The sequence below is a fragment of the Lepidochelys kempii genome, chromosome 4, assembly GCF_965140265.1.
Source record: "Lepidochelys kempii isolate rLepKem1 chromosome 4, rLepKem1.hap2, whole genome shotgun sequence".
Classification (NCBI taxonomy): Eukaryota; Metazoa; Chordata; order Testudines; family Cheloniidae; genus Lepidochelys; species Lepidochelys kempii.
This window is the reverse complement of record NC_133259.1, coordinates 26,012,057-26,028,768: the sequence shown is the minus strand read 5'-3', so window position 1 is coordinate 26,028,768 and position 16,712 is coordinate 26,012,057. Positions and strand designations below refer to the sequence as shown.

The following is a 16,712-nucleotide window of genomic DNA, read 5'->3' as shown; positions in this document are numbered from 1 at the left end:
AGTTCACACTTTCAAATGTCAGCATGATGCATTAATATCTCCATACATACACCTGCCTGAGAAGACATTTCTTAGCCAAGGGAAGCATCTCCGACATACTGGTAACTTGGAATGTGTCCCTTATCCCACTGGACAGAGCTAAAAAAAGCTTTAGCACAACTTAAAATTTGGAAGAAGAGGTTACAACAGATTTTTAACTGTAGGCTTTATGGTAAGAATCTACAGTCAAAATATTATATGAGACAATGAGGTACATGACACAGATGGCATGGAATGTTTGTATCACACAGAAGTAAACTGTTTATAAACAAAGCTGATTAACCTTTAGCAACTCCCCAAATTCACATGAAAACAGGTTAAAAACATCCCAGGTGCTTGGTGATATGCATATAATGAAATAACTATAGAAATCAGCAGATACCTTCACATTTTTAGGCAGAGAGTTGTCGTCTGAACATAGGAATGGGAGCCAAACTCCTATTTTTGATTCTGGCTCAGACTTGGACTTCCCCAGCATGTTCAGCAAGCCACTTAAAGAGGCAGTATCAGGTTAAACACTGAAATCTTAGAAGCGAATTTCCTTAACTATGGAACTGATAACACCTTAGGGTAGGTTATTAAAACATTAAGAGTTATGCTATGTTATTCACTAGTTATGCTGTTTGTTTTTGTGCATATCAAAGTTTAAGACAAAAAAATTAGTCAATTTACACTTTTGTTTATGGCTCTCCAGTGCTAACAGGATGTTGCAGTCCTTTAAATTGCAAACACTGCAGGGAGTGATTTCAGTTTTTTGCATTTACAAAAATCTCCTATTTATTATTTTAATTGGCTGTATTGTTCTGATATTTTGTAAGAACATGTCTTTACAAAACCTACATTTTGGGTTAAATTTGATTTGGTCCCTTTAACCCCTCTCCCTCAGTTACCCTATACGTAAAATGTATAATATTTTGACAGGTTTCAGAGTAGCAGCCGTGTTAGTCTGTATTCGCAAAAAGAAAACTATGAAGTGAGCTGTAGCTCACGAAAGCTTATGCTCAAATAAATTGGTAAGTCTCTAAGGTGCCACAAGTACTCCTTATAATATTTTGTTCACTTGCCTCAGAAGGTGTTTTAATGTTTATAACGCACTGTAAAGAGGAAAGTGCTATGTATGGTAGAGATCAGTATTACATCTTCTATATAAAAGGGCCCTGTTTGTGTGTCTGTCACCCACAGTAAGTACGTGTACCCTTTTCCCCTAATGCATGGAGTGTCAGCCCTACTCATATATGTGTTTGACACCATGATGCACTGCAGAGACCACAGCTTTTAAGAATACGAGGCCTGATTCCACAGTAATGCTGATTCCTTGACATTCAGAGCACTTGCAACTTTCAATTACTTCAGTGGGAGATGAGGGTCTTTGGTAGCACTCAAGATGGTGCCCACAAATCCTAATGCTACTAAACAAGAGTGAGTATCTGGAAACCATACTTTTCCAGACTGATTCAATCCATCTCAAATATCATGAAAACGTTGTGGGCTTTATTCCACTACCTTGCACTTTGAGTAGTCAGTTACACCACTGCAATGTGATTGTAAAACACTACCATTCTGACTTGGTTAGAGTTTTACATCACTTTACATGAACCTAAATGATTAAGGGTGATCCAGGCCAACAGTGAATTGGGGCCTGATTCTAATCACCCTTATACTGGGGTAAATCACAAGTAACAAAAGTGAACTGAGACTGGAATTAGGCCCATAGCTTTTGCTTAAGTTAGAAGCAGCAAATAGGCTTTGAACCAAATCTGAGTTAACAGCCATTTATCTTTCAGTTCATAAATGTTGAAATATTCTTCAAATAATCTAAGTAGGGGTTGTTTGTTTGTTTTTGGAACAGAAAGCAATTTTTAGTTGCGGGCTCTCTGTTCCTTCAAATATGACAAAATAAACTTTTAAAAACTGATCTGGCTTCAGAGCATTGAAGTGCTGCAATATGTAAAAGTTTTAAATTATGAAGCACAAGTAAAACTTTCATATGATATATATTTTTATGCCAAAAGAGAGAGGTAAATAAAGATAAATGTCTCTGTGTCAAAAGAAGCTTGGCTTTTATTTATTAGCTGTGTTGACTACGAGAGATCTTCCATAACAAATTAATCGGACCCCCTCCTGTTTGACAGTTTTACATTACCCTCAGATTGTTCTAGATCACCCAGCAAGAATGTCTCAGATGGAAGCATACAAAGGCTAAATTATTTCCACCAGCATAAAGGCAGGGTAGCTTTACTGGGTTTAGTGGAGTTATACTGATGTTAAGTTTCAGAGTAACAGCCATGTTAGTCTGTATTCGCAAAAAGAAAAGGAGTACTTGTGGCACCTTAGAGACTAACCAATTTATTTGAGCATAAGCTTTCGTGAGCTACAGCTCACTTCATCGGATGCATACTGTGGAAACTGCAGAAGACATTATATACACAGAGACCATGAAACAATACCTCCTCCCACCCCACTCTCCTGCTGGTAATAGCTTATCTAAAGCGATCACTCTCTTACAAGCAGGAGAGTGGGGTGGGAGGAGGTATTGTTTCATGGTCTCTGTGTATATAATGTCTTCTGCAATTTCCACAGTATGCATCCGATGAAGTGAACTGTAGTTCACGAAAGCTTATGCTCAAATAAATTGGTTAGTTTCTAAGGTGCCACAAGTACTCCTTTTCTTTATACTGATGTTAAGTAACCAAGCAGAATTTGGAGCACAAACCACAATCCTGATCCAGCAAAGGGTTAGTATAGGCATAAAAGGCGACCCACATGGAACACTTTACAGGATCAGGGTCATTTAAGTGTGGCACCCCTTTGCTGTAATATGAACACATATCTCTGACCATCAAAAACCTACCCTGTGTGTTGTCTGTGCCCAATAGATATGGTTGGATAAAATTCTATCTGCTTTTTGAACTGGGAAACTAGTTGAAGAGAACTTTAATTAATTCTGTGTGAAGACAACATGCAGCCAACGAATTGACAGGTAGGTTAATGGACCCCTTTGCATGTAGTCGATATTATATACCAAGAACAGGCAAATGTGATTTTTTTTTGCATGTTTAATTTCTGCATCAGTTAATGCAGATTAAATTGTACACTTTACTATTAAAGTAATGCTTTAATGACTGCACTGTTTATATACAGTTAAATTATACAACACACATGGAAGTAATACCAGCATTATCTTGTGCTACTAACAACCAGCTTCAGTTAGAAACTATAGCAGCTTTCAGTAAAGAGAAAATGAAAAATTTTAAACAGGAACTATTGTACTGTTTCCAGTAAACAGCCATTGGGAAGAAACTGATTCTTATCCAGTATTAAAGATTAACTGATATTTCTAAATTAATTTAACTAATTTAATTTCTAAATTTAATCAATTTAAATTAATGTTTAAAGAAAAAAACAGATATCCTCCTTCACTTACAGAAGATCACCATAGATTTAAATATTATAATTATTATTTTAGGCAAAATGGTTTAAAATTCAGTTGATCGTATATTTGCCACTTTTACATTTTAAAGCAATTGCTTCAAGTCAGTTTCTCCTTCACATAACTGCCAAGACATGAGTTCAGGCCTTCAAAGGGGAAATACAGGATACCAAAGGCCTAAACACAGGTCTTGGTCATGGATCCAGCAAAGCACCTAAATACATCCTTAATTTTAAGCACATAAGTAATTACACTGAAGTCACTTAATATACTTAACTTTAAATAAGTGCTTAGATCCCACTGAGATCCCACTCAGATTTTATTTTTAAGCACTTCCATTATTTAAGATGATCTCTAAAAATAATATAAAATTCTGAGAAAGGCAAAAACCAGAACCTCTCATAATCTCAATACCTTTGAATTTCTAGGCCAGGGGTTCAAAAACCAGAAGTACTTCACGTTTTGTGTCCAGGTTATGGCCAAAACCAGAGGAGGCCTGGTTTTTTGTTTTGTTTTGGTTTTTTTTGTTTGCTTATTTTTCTAGTTCCACTTTAGATGTGTCTAAAAATCTTAAGATTTTGGCTGCTTTTTCAAGATTTCTGGCATTAATGCAAAAATCTCATAAGAACAGTTTACAAGATTTCCAGTTGTCAAATCTGATACCAAACCTTTCACCTAGTCATTAAATCTGTAACTCCAAGCCCAGCCTAAACCTAATCTGAACAAAGACTCATCAACATACCTCTGATTTCAAGACACATTTGCTAAAGGTCTTTTTAAAAAGAATAAATTTTGAGAAACAGTATTAAAAAATAATATAAGTCAAACAGCAGTGTGTTTCAGACAAGCTGCCAAAAAATGATCAATTTATGAAACATACAGCCCATAACAGTCTTCAAGAAATTAACCAGTTCTCTTTGTGAAGCCAAAAAATGTTTTGTTTGGTTTTTTAAAATTATATAGGTTTCCGATTCTGACCTTGGAAAGGTTGGCAATTTTAAGCTTACATGATTCCTAAAATATGTCATCTTTGAATTACTGCAAGCTTTTTAGAATTTGAAGTACCAGAGCATGCTAGAACAACAGTACAACTCACATCCATAGATGTATATCAACAGGCCTATTTAATTGCAAATACATTAAAACAACAACAACAGATCCACCCCTTGTTAACATAAAGTGCTTTGTTATCTAAGCCATTTATCTATCCAACCATCTGTTTCATGTTGGGCATGGATGCTGAACTCAAACTTATGGACAAAATGTATAATCAAAGGAGAACTCTTTCAATGCTTCTCAGCATGCTTCCCCCTCCCTCCCTTGCCAAGATTCTTACTCTTCCATTGCAAAGGGGACTTCTGTTGTCTTGGGAAAGACAGACAAGTATATCAGGTTTCAGAGTAACAGCCGTATTAGTCTGTATTCGCAAAAAGAAAAGGAGTACTTGTGGCACCTTAGAGACTAACCAATTTATTTGAGCATGAGCTTTCGTGAGCTACAGCTCACTTCATCGGTTATATCAGTAACTTTATATCAGTAACTTTGAGGATCAAAATGTATTCTAATTAAGTGGACAGAGTCACTTTTTGCCCTTCTCAAAGTCTCCTGCCTTCGGAGCCTTATATCTACATTCTTTAGATATGTGTTGTTGGAAATATTATGCGTAGCAGCCCTGGAGAGAAGTTCCTGAAACCTTGTAGGCATATGTGACCTTACTATTATCAGACATCAAAAGCCACTATCTACATGGACATGAAAAGGGATGCTGAAACACAGACTCCTGAAAAGTTGATTTTTCTTTCTCCTTATGCCACTACAAGATAGAACAAAGGTCACTGTGTGTATATTAATAATTTGATACTATGCCACCTCTTTCCTTTTCCAGGATATCTTCTAACAATCTGAATATTCTTCTATGTTAAATTGAATGTTAAATAGATATAACAAATTGCTATAAACCAGATCATTCCATCAATTTTTAAGCAAAACTCCCCCTCGAACTTTATGGAACTTCTTGTTTGTTTTTTTGGTTTGGGTTTTTTGGTTTTTTTTAATGTCATGTTATGACAATCTAAATCTGACCCTATTTCCTGTACTATACTGATTTTGATTAGCTTCCTTCACTTATCAATAAGGAAATGTAATAACAATAATATGCTCCTGATGGTCAAAATTGGCGCAGGGTTCAAATTTTCATTATTGTGACCAAAAGATTCCACAGTTCTGAGCTATATCTTGGAAGAAATTAGAGATGTAGCATTCTGCATGATATCATCAGTAGAACACAATTTAAGGCTCTGTTCCCACAACTAAGTCAGTATGGGCAAAATCCCAGTTACTTCAGTGGAACTCAGAGAGGGCTCCATGTGGCCACAAGGGTCTGCGATGTAGCATCAACTGTAGGACTGGGACCTAATTTTGTATAGTTACTTTCATATAAAGTATATCCTCACATATTCCCGCCTGATATATTAGTATATTAGGTTAATCCAAGGAGGCAAAACTGAAACATGAGTTAATATTGCTTAGAGCTGAAGGAAGTTTTCTGGGGTTTGCTGTCAAAACGAAATTAAAAATTTTGTTTTAAATCAGAAAGTTTTGGTTTCTTTTCAGTGTTTGAAAACTGAAAAAATGTCAGGTGAAGACAAAGAGGAGACTGCAGGGAAAGGGAAGGGTCAGATGTTAAGAGGTTCAGGGTAGAATGAGAGGTGGGAAACCCACCCACAGGAATGGGGAAGGGAACCCTGAGAAGGAAAGAGGGGGTAGACGTAGGGAAAGAAAAGAGAGTGGGAGACATCTGGGAGGAGGGGGATAGAAAGACCACTGGGAGGAGGTAGAACGTGGGGAGAACCTAAAAGGAGAACACTGGGCCATGAGGAATGGAGCTGGAGATATGAAGGAACAGGAGAAACAGGGATGAAAGGTGGGAAGAGTTAACAGGAGGGGGAAAAAGGTAAGAGAAAAGAAAAATGTTAAAAGGAAAAGAGCAGAGTGAAAAATCAAGGCGGGCTGTTAAATAAACTTGTCTCAACACAAACATCTTTGACTCTGGACACATTCACAACACTGTGAAGCAGCCACAATAAAGTGGACATAGTTATACAAGTATTTCAGCCATTTTTCAAATGTATGAAATTAACAATGAAAAAATACACTATGCACATGTCAGCTTCCCCACATCCTCTATGTGAAATAGTTATGACTGTTGTCTCTGTTTTGGAGAACGTGAGTACAGTACTCTGTCTGGAGAAGGGACTGTCTTCCTATGTGTTTTGAAAAGTGTATTTTGGGTGCTACTGCAATCTAAAGCTATGGATCAGGATCAGAGCCCTGTGTTTGTGAAGAGCCTACCACACTGGAGCGCTAATCTCATCTAGAGCTCCGAGGCACTGGTAGAAGAAGAAGAAGAATATTGTAAGAACAGTCAAAGCCATAGTACTTTGCAGCTTTATGGCAATGGTGGTAGAATTACACCCTGACCTTATAAACAGCTCCCCACATCAGAATGGAAAAAAATAGCAAGCAGCAGCAATTATCTAAGAAAAAGAGGCAGCAGTTTGGGACACTGTTGGCCTGTTAGTGCATAATCTTGTTACTGTTGTCCTCAGCCTCCTTCCCACTTCTCTCCTCTTGTTGGTCACACGAACTGTCTTCTCTTAAACTCTATCGTAAGCTCTATAGGGTATGTCTTCTAATAAATATGTACAGTGCCTAACACAATGGCGCCCGGATACTAATTGCAGTCTTTATTGTTCTTTATAGCACATAATAGGAATGGAGCATTTTTTTATAAATACATTGTGAAGGATGTGGGGCTGATCTGTAATAATTTAAGTAGGGTGTGCTCTGGTTATTAGGATAGTTCTTGTATGGGTATATTGGATTACTGGAATGTTTACAACAGTATGTGCATAAGTTGGTTTAGTTTCATCGCAAAGCTTTTTGGGGAACTGACAGGAGGGCAGCACAATGACCCCAGAGAAAGCCCTTGCTCAGTAAAATTGTCAGGGGCCATAATAGCCAATGCCTGAGCTTTAAGCTGCAAAGATGCTACTTTCAAGTGCCAGCCAAATTACAAGACTTGTTTTCCCAGTTTTGGGAGCCAACTGATCAAACGGACTTGAAACAGTTAAACAGGCACTCTGTCCAGAGGTGTGAGGGAGCTGTTCCCAGAGAACACACTGCCACAGACACAGAAATGGGGTTGGGGATCTGGAGAAGTTAGGTCTTCCTAAACTTCTGGGGTGGGGGGTGGGGCAGTAAGCTTTAGAAAAGATAGACGTACACTTAGCCCTTTTATTGTTTTAAATTCCTTTTTCTCGTATTCTTTGTTCCTACTGTTAAGATTAAACACCACATTGGTTTAAGAAAACTGCTTTGGGTCACTGTATTTACCACTGGTCACAGCTCCCGAAGGGAAAACTTGCAGGTGCAGAACCCAGTTGGGCTACTGGGGAAGCATAGTCGATCCACAGCATGCTGTAGCCTGGCACTTGGTATAAGAAAGGGAGAATTGCAGGATTCCATGCCACAGAAAAGGCAAGGGCATAAGCTAACACCTTTGGGGGTGAACTCAGAGAGACCACAGACAGGGTCAGGGTGCAGCTAGTGCTGACAGACATGCTTTAGTTCATTTCTAAGGTTAGAAACTCTGTTTCCCCACTAATTTAAAATATTCCCTGTGACTTGTAATGCGACAGGTCAGAAGCGATAATCAGGTGCTGCCCATGTCATAGAGACAGGAAGCATCGCTAGACATGCTCTCAATAGGGGGTGGCAGCTGGAAAGTAGGACACACACGACATGCCTGCATGACAAAACATTCCTTTTGATCTAAAGCAGTGGTTTTCAACAAGGGGGCCACAAGCAGGTTTCAAGGGGTCCGCCAAGCAGGGCTGGCATTAGACTTGCTGGGGCCCAGAGCCAAAAGCCAAAGCCACACCGCATGGGGGTGAAGCCCTGCCACCAGGGGCTGAAGTTATAGCCTAAGCAACTTAGCTTTGCGGTGCCCTCTGTGGAATGGGGCCCTGGGCAATTGCCCTGTTTCCCACCCCCTAACACTGGCCCTGGCTTTTATATGTGGAAAAACAGATGTGGCATAGGTAAGCCATGGAGTTTAAGTATGTTGGGGGGGGACGGACGGGGGGACAGGCTCCAAAAGAAAGAGGCTGAAGAATGGGAAGGGAAGACGACATTTTTTACTTGTTCAATTAATTTTTGCTTGTATTTATTTTGCTGCTGTTTTGGCAAACCTAACTGAAAAGAGACTGCAAAATTTGCAGTTTCCTGCTACATAGTTCAACTGTGTCGGTTGCAGAATCTGTCCCTAATTACTGTGTAATTCTACAGGTCCTGAGTGCAGTACAGTTTTCAGTCTGGTTATGAAGGGCAGATGAGGTAATTTCACTGTGGCAGATAATGGAATGGTGGATAGGAAAAAATGTTGTTTCCAAACTGAATATGAAGCATAAGATGTGAAAATAGGGGTCTCTTTACTCTAAGGAATATGGGGTGGGACAGGGACAACTTATTTTGCTGTAACTGGTTATTCTGGCAGGTAGGTACTGTAGGTGTAGATGGTTAATAAAAGAGAAAAGGAATTGGAGGGTCTGCTTATTGATTGGTGGCTCTTATGTATTAGTTCCAATATTAGTATGTAGACAATGCAACAAGACAATGGAGTATGAAGCTTATACTGGAAATGCATTTGTAGAAGAGGCATGGTATGTGGATATAAGGGAATCTTAGGGACAGATCTTGTGTGGTCAGGGATAAGGTGGGAAAGCAAAGAAGAGTTAAGGCTGTTTGAGAAACCTGATCTCTAAGTTCCCTGACTTTCAAATATTTAGGAGTTTTTTGTTGTATCTACAATATTCTAATTAGGTCCCGTTTGTTCCAGGCATGGTGTGCGAATACATATCAAATGTGGTTATACATATATATATATATATTCATTCACAACCTTAACTAATGAAGTTTCAGAATTTTTAGTCTTTTCAAGTTTTGCTGAACTATCATGACAACACACTATCATAATTATTTATAAAATAAACAATTCCACCATAATCTTCAAATAAAACAAAAAAACTTCATCAGCTTTGGGTTCAGACCACATCTCCTGCCAGGGGAGCCTTTCGCGTTCCCATGCCTTAGCAGACATATTGAACTCTCATCCTCTGAGATCCTTTATCCCCACACATAAGCCTGTTCCTCTCAGGTCTCCAAGCAACCCTGATAAATCCCACCTGTCTCCTCAAAAGCCAGCTCAAATGTCATTGTCTCCCATAGACCTTTCCCTCAAGCTGTTCCCTCCAATACATCCATGCTCTGATGCTCATCCCTCAGAGCCACCTCTCTCTCATTTCAACTTCATACTCCCTGCTGCGCAACATGGTTCCCAGATATGTGCAGCAGAAAACTGGTGAGTCAAAGATAGAAGCCACAATTCAACAAAGCACATACTTTAAGACTTAACTGAATTTAAGCATGCATTTAAGTGATTTGCTGAATCTGACACAGAGCCACTAGAAAAACTTCAACCAATAATGGAAATGAAAACTTTCAAAAATTTTATTTTTTCTTCAAAGTGACGCAGCTAGTCAAGAAGGCAGACTGGTGGTGTTAGAAAATGGAAGTAGCAGATGGAACTGAATAGTTTTCATTGTCAGATCTTGGTGAATCTCAATTACGTTATCACTAACCTGAGAAATAACTCTCTGTATTTTAATAGAAGTTCAGAATTGGCCTATGTTGAAGATATTGTTAGACCGTGTTGGAGAAATTTGGAGCTTGCAAGGACTGTGGTTATGAAGAAATATGAGGAAAACAGGGCAATCTCAAAAATGGGGCATTTTTAAATGTTTCCTCCACAAAAGTTAGCAAATATTTTCCTCAATATTCACTGAAAATTCAATTGTTGTATGAAGAGTTCTTGTGCCAAAATTGGAGACTAGGAAACTGGGAAATAGAGGGATTTTAATAACTACTTTTAAGTGCAAATCTCAATTCAATTTTAACTGTAACAGTATTTCTGATGCCTCCAAAATTAATTATTGGTGATATACTTTGAGAGTTGGATGTTCAAATACTCCTTTACAGTTTCTTTGGTTCCTATCCATTTCACTGCAGGGATTACAAACAACAGAGTCTGCAAAGGGATTCAAGTCTGAGACATGTAAGGTATGCTTTCTTTGTCTGCCCACCTTTCACATTTCTTCAACTGGACCCGAATGGTGAAGTTGACAATATATCCTGGCTTTGCCAGAAGATCTTAGAAGTATCTTGAACTGGAGTCCTCTGTCCAGGCTGGAGTAGTATGAATGAGAATTACCTGGTTTATGAAGTTAACCAGATCTTCTGGGTGTCTGCCAAGCGTATAATCTAGTTGAACCACAGCTATTTGTCTTAAGGAGTTTTAGAAGATCACCAGGGGTTTATGTAAAAGTTCCCTAAACCAGAGCTACTTGGCTCACAGATTTTACAGGATGTCTGTAAAGCTCTGAAGCCTCCTTGAACTACAGCCATTTGTTTTACAGTGTTTACAAGTTCTAATGGGCAAATCTATGGCACTTGTAAATTCTGTAAAACAAATCAACTCCTTTTGGTCCAAAGTTCAACTTTCCAAAGAGTGTAACTCCATTTTTTTTTTTTAAATTTCTACCTTATCAATAGGACCTGAGCATATCCATGGTCCATTTTGGTCAATTTCAAGGTCATAGGATTTTTTAAATAATAAATTTCATGATTTTAGCTATTGAAATCTGAAATTTCATGGTGTTGTAATTGTAAGGGGTCCTGACACAAAAAGGAGGGGTGTGTGTGGGGGGGGTTTGCAAGGTTATTGTGTGGGGGGGTTGTGGTACTGCCATCCTTTCTTCTACACTGCTGCTGGCGGCAGTGCTGCCTTTAGAGCTGGGCAGCTGGAGAGCAGTGGCTTCAGGCTGGGAGTCCAGGTCTGAATGGAGAGCCACCACCAGCAGCAGCACAGAACTAAGGACGGCATGGGATGGTATTGCCACCCTTACTCAGCAGCCACCAGTGTCCGACCACCCAGTTCTGAAGGCAGCAGTGCAGAAGTAAGGGTGGCAATACCATACCATGCCGTCCTTACTTCTGTGCTGCTGCTGACAGTGGCTTTGCCTTCAGAGTTGGGCTCCCAGCCTGAAACTGCCGCTCTCCAGCCACCCAGCTCTAAAGTCAGCGCAGAAGAAAGAATGGCAATACCACAACCCCCCTAAAACAACATTGTGACCCCCCTGCAACTTCCTTTTGGGTCAGGACCCCCAAATTTGAGAAATACTGGACTCCCCTGTGAAATCTGGTCTTTTGTGTGCTTTACCCTATACTATATAGATTTCACAGGAGGAGACCAGATTTCATGGTCCGTGACACGTGAATTTGGTAGCGCGCTACTTGCCAAAAATAAACCCATGGAATAAAGCTCAGAAACAGTGAAACAGTTTACAGAAACAGTGATTGAAACAAATCTAAAATTTCTAGATGATGCTGTTTTAGAAAGAGGGTTTAACAGAAAATCTTCAGACTACTTAAAGAGAAAGATAACACTTTCAAAATCCCTTATTGGGAAAAAATGCCTTTTCTGAGTAACTCTCGAATTGTCATTAAAAAGTTCTGACTTAGCTAGAGAACACACATCAACATTTCAAGAAAAATTACTTTGTTTTATTTTCTAGGAACTTAGAGGTTCGCAATCATGCTTACAACAGAAAACAAGCGACAACCTAAAAGGTAATGAATGCCTCCAAAGTTATAGATAGCAAGGGCTCTCACTTCCTTAAGGCATAGCATGCATAGGCTAGTCTATGGTGGACAGTCAGTCTTCTATTATCTATAAAACGGGGTCAGCATTTGCTATCTCTGGTTAATGCACAAACTCATACAAGTAACACAAAAAATATTTTTCCTTGTAAAATATTTTGCTAAAACAATTAGATGTGAAGAAAATCAGCGTATTTATTCTAGTCAGAGTGCATCAACCAGTATAGTAGGCTGTACTGTCATTTCCCAAAGCAAAGACCAGTTTGCAGCAAAAAAAATGTGAATCTTTAAAATGCTGACACTGAAATAACTAGTTCCAGACTGTATCTTTTTTTTTTCCCCCTTTCAACAAAATTTCATGGAAGCCTGCAGTTCTGAACTTCTGAAGAAGCCAAAGAGGTTAGATTAGTTCTGACTAATCTTCCCTAATCAGGACTGTTCCTGTGTTGAAACCACTGTTTACATTCTTTTGTTCTTAAAGACGCCTAATAGTTTTGTCTATACCATTAGGTTAAAGGCTTCATTCAAAAATTATGTCTCCTGAGAACAGAATATACAGAAGTAGTTTAAGAAGAAGTCAGCAAGGAATGCGTGTCTATCTACAAAATCGAAATAAAAGCCGAGAGAGAAAAAAAAGGGAGCAAAAGATCAGATGAAATCTGAAGAAAACAAAGCAATAATAACAGAAATGAACATGCTACGAAGAAGAGAAACAAAACAAAAACCCTTTGGGGGAAGTGCATATAGAGGGAGAACTAGGAAAAGCAGAGTGTAATTATGAAGACGAGAGGGACTTGGGAACATCATAGAAAAAAGTTAAGAAAATAAACCAGAAAAGCAGAAAAAGTAAGACATGAGGATTTCCCCCCTCTAATTCTCAGTGTATTTTGAGTGTAACCTGGGAATCCTATACACAAGTTTTCAACCTTTCTTGAGTAAGGTTGGTTAATTAGTGGTGAATTATGAGCACTTCTCTTAACATTAATGTAAAATAATGTTTGTTTTTGCGAAGGAGGGGGATACCGACCATAGTCATTGGACAGTGGACAAACCTGTGGAGTTAAATCCATTGGCAGCTGTAGAAGAGTTTGGTTGCTAACCCTCTTAGCTCTATTATGAATGCAGTGCAAATATTTTGCTTTTCCAGCCTGGCAACACCAATTATCACCACTATAGCATGTGCAAGTACTGAGAGGAGTAGCAAAAAGAACCTTCTCAGGATGGAAGAATATTTTCATCTACTTCCACCTTCCTGCCACTATATTAAATGTGTTTTTTAAAAAAAAAAAGTTTGTCCCATTCCCCTTTCTTCCCCAAAGTCACACTGTTACAGCCTCACCTGAAACACACTTCAGCTCCCTCTACAGGGTGAACAGAAGGAAGCTTTCACAAAACCAACCTCCTGAAAACAGGGACTCTATCTTTGCCAATCTGTGCCATCCACAATCTGGATCTCATATGTTATAGCTCAACCACCAGGCTGACCTGAAGCTTGACACTTCCTGAACATATTTAGCACATTGTACATTTTTGCAAGGAAACACACACACTGAATTAATGAGTACAGACTAGGCAGGGAAGAACTGGGCCCTGAAATTGGCACTATAAATCTCTATTCACTCAGGTCTCTCTTTAGCATTGGATTAGGGTAGGTAACAAAAGGAGAACAGATAAATAAGCAATATTTTAATTAAGCCAGCTATCTAGACAGGAGAATTGATGTTTTGTGTGTATGTTTTTTAAGAGACATACAGATGCTATTGTTTTGAGTGCTGTAGAAAGACTTAAGAAATGTAGATGCAGACCCCCACTTGCAGCTGAAGTCTACAATCCAGAATGCCTAATCTGCAGGTAGAAATTAATATACATGATAAAAATAAAATTGTACCCATATAAAATACCATATAACGTTTTATAGTAAAGTCTTTTAGAATACAGTCTCTATGCAAGATAGATACAACATAAAGTTGCACTACAGGAAATAAGACAAAGAGAAACAGTTGGGTACAAAATGCCTTGCAAACCAGAGATACTATGGTAAAAATGCACAAGTAATGTTCATTAGAAAGGCACAGAAAACAATAGCAGTGAGTGTCATCCAAAATACTCAAAGTGCTGTACTGTACTTCCAAGAACAGCTAAAGAAACCTACCATGCAAAAGGAATGCTTAATGCTAAAAATCAAACATTTTTTAAAATAATGTCTGAATTAATCATTTTAAATATAAATCCAAAGGACAAAAGCACAATTTTGGGAAGGACAAGTATTACTTCAATCCTACAGAAGCAAATCATTGCCAGAGGAATAATCAGTTGGTGCCTCTGAGATAGGAAAGACATTCTAACAGCAGAGCTCCCACAGTCTCACATGTACACATGAATCTCTTTAATGGCACAAATCTTTTGACTGGAATATGAATGTTTTCTAGGGCTTCCATTTTACATCATTAGTGTATGAATCTACTAATCCCATTCTAACCTGCTTAAGTGTAGAATATTCAGTATGTTTAATCATAAAACAGATTTAGTACTCTTTGCCACAAATACTTGATTCTCAAGTATGATTTACCAAGTTAACAGAAGCTTGAGGAAGAGATCTAGTGCTGCAAAAAGTCATCCTCAATACTTACTTTCTGAGTATTTCCAACAGTTACGCAATGCACAAGTAAAAACAGGAGAGCACACTGGAATCGAGCAATGGAAGCTACTGTACTGATTTTGTGAGTTTAATCATGAGACCCTAAACATCCAAAGTCATCATTTGCCCTAAAAAATGTAACAGAAAACAGATAGCTGGCTAACCAGAGGAGAGACGCAATTTTGATTTCCATCTTGGTCATTGGCTCCTCAGAACACCACGAGCTGCTGTAGAGAAGGTTGTAAGTTTGCCATTGACCTGAAAAGCAGCAGAATCAGATCCAGATGTGTGGAGGGGTGGGAAAAAATAAGTGAAGTGGGTTCCTTCTGTTGCTCAACAGCAACCCCTTTGGACAATTAAGGAGCATCCTTGACGGACTCTGAAGGGAAACCCTTTTGGTCATTTTATCACTGCTAATAAAGTCATAATTATGCAACAATCTTTGGCTAGAAAGATTATACAAGCAATTTACAACCTCACTCACAACTGGAATGGAGCCTTTTCTAGAGTAGAATGTAGCATTTATTCTGCACTAGCACTTTGGTCATGATACTGGGATAAATATCCCTACTCTTGTGATCAGTGTCATTAAAAATCACCTAGTAAGTAGTCAAGGAGTTGGCCTTTCATCTCAGCTAAATGAGACATCCAGAACCTTACCACAATGTCAAGGCAGAGGTTCAGTATCAGCCTCTGAGAAAAGAATTAATTATACTTAACAGTTACATAGAGTTTTTCCTCTTCCAAGCACTTTATAAAAGTGAAATAATCTCCACAACAGCCCTGAAAGGTAAGTAACCATTATCCCCATTTTACAGACAGGGAAACTAAGGTATAGAGGTTGTTTCTAAACATGAAAATCTTTGTCTAGTAAAAGGCAAAAGATTTATATGGTCTCAAAAGAAACCAGTTACTTATCTAAAGCAGCAACAGCAGGAGTCCAGTGTCAAATCTAGGATTATGAATTCAGGAATTGCTGACTCCTTATCCTGTGTTTAGACTATTAGATCAGTAGCTCTCAACCTTTTTCTTTTAGAGGTCCACCCAACATGCTATAAAATCTCCATGGCTCACCTGTACCACAACAAATGGCATATAAAAGCCAGGGCTGGCATTAGGGGGTAGCAAGCAGGGCAACTGTCTGGGGCCCTGTAAAGCTACACTGCTCAGCCTTTGGCTTCAGCCCCATTCGCTGGGGCTTTAGCTTTCTGCCTTGGGCCCAAGAGAGTCTAACATGGGCCCTGCTTGGCAGACGCCCTGAAACCTGTTCCCAGACCCCCAGTTGAGAACCACTGTATTAGACTACAGTATAACTGCCTCTCTGGCAGAGGTACACTATCCTCAATTCCTGGTGCAGCCCAAGGAGATACACTGAATGCATCCGATGAAGTGAGCTGTAGCTCACGAACGCTAATGCTCAAATAAATTGGTTAGTCTCTAAGGTGCCACTAGTACTCCTTTTCTTTTTCCAAGGAGATACAGTGTCCTCAGCACTTGCACCATTGGGCCGTAAGGCAGCACTACTTTCCAGATCAGTGTGGGTTTTCTTTTGGAGGTCTCCATCAGCCTACAAGCTTTGGGAGTTAGCAGACAGATAATATGACTGCAGTTCTTCACTAGACACATGGTGACTTAAAAATAGTAGGGTGGGCCCAATATGAAGATCTCTGGGGTCCCAAAAAGTATGCAGAGGAACACCATAGGTGAGAATGAAACATCAAATAATCTTTGTAACGTATGATCCCAACTGTCTATTACACAAACAAAAGTGGGGGAAATGTAGTCTGTTGAATGACCTACATGGCCACTTGCTCCAATTCTCCTTTA

General features: G+C 39.0%; 1 protein-coding gene across 7 annotated transcripts in view; it reads right to left on the bottom strand.

Moving 5' to 3' along the window:
• The window catches only part of RAP1GDS1 (Rap1 GTPase-GDP dissociation stimulator 1), a 160,680-nt gene that overhangs the window by 142,371 nt on the left and 1,597 nt on the right, over positions 1 to 16,712 (bottom strand). The window lies entirely within an intron of this gene.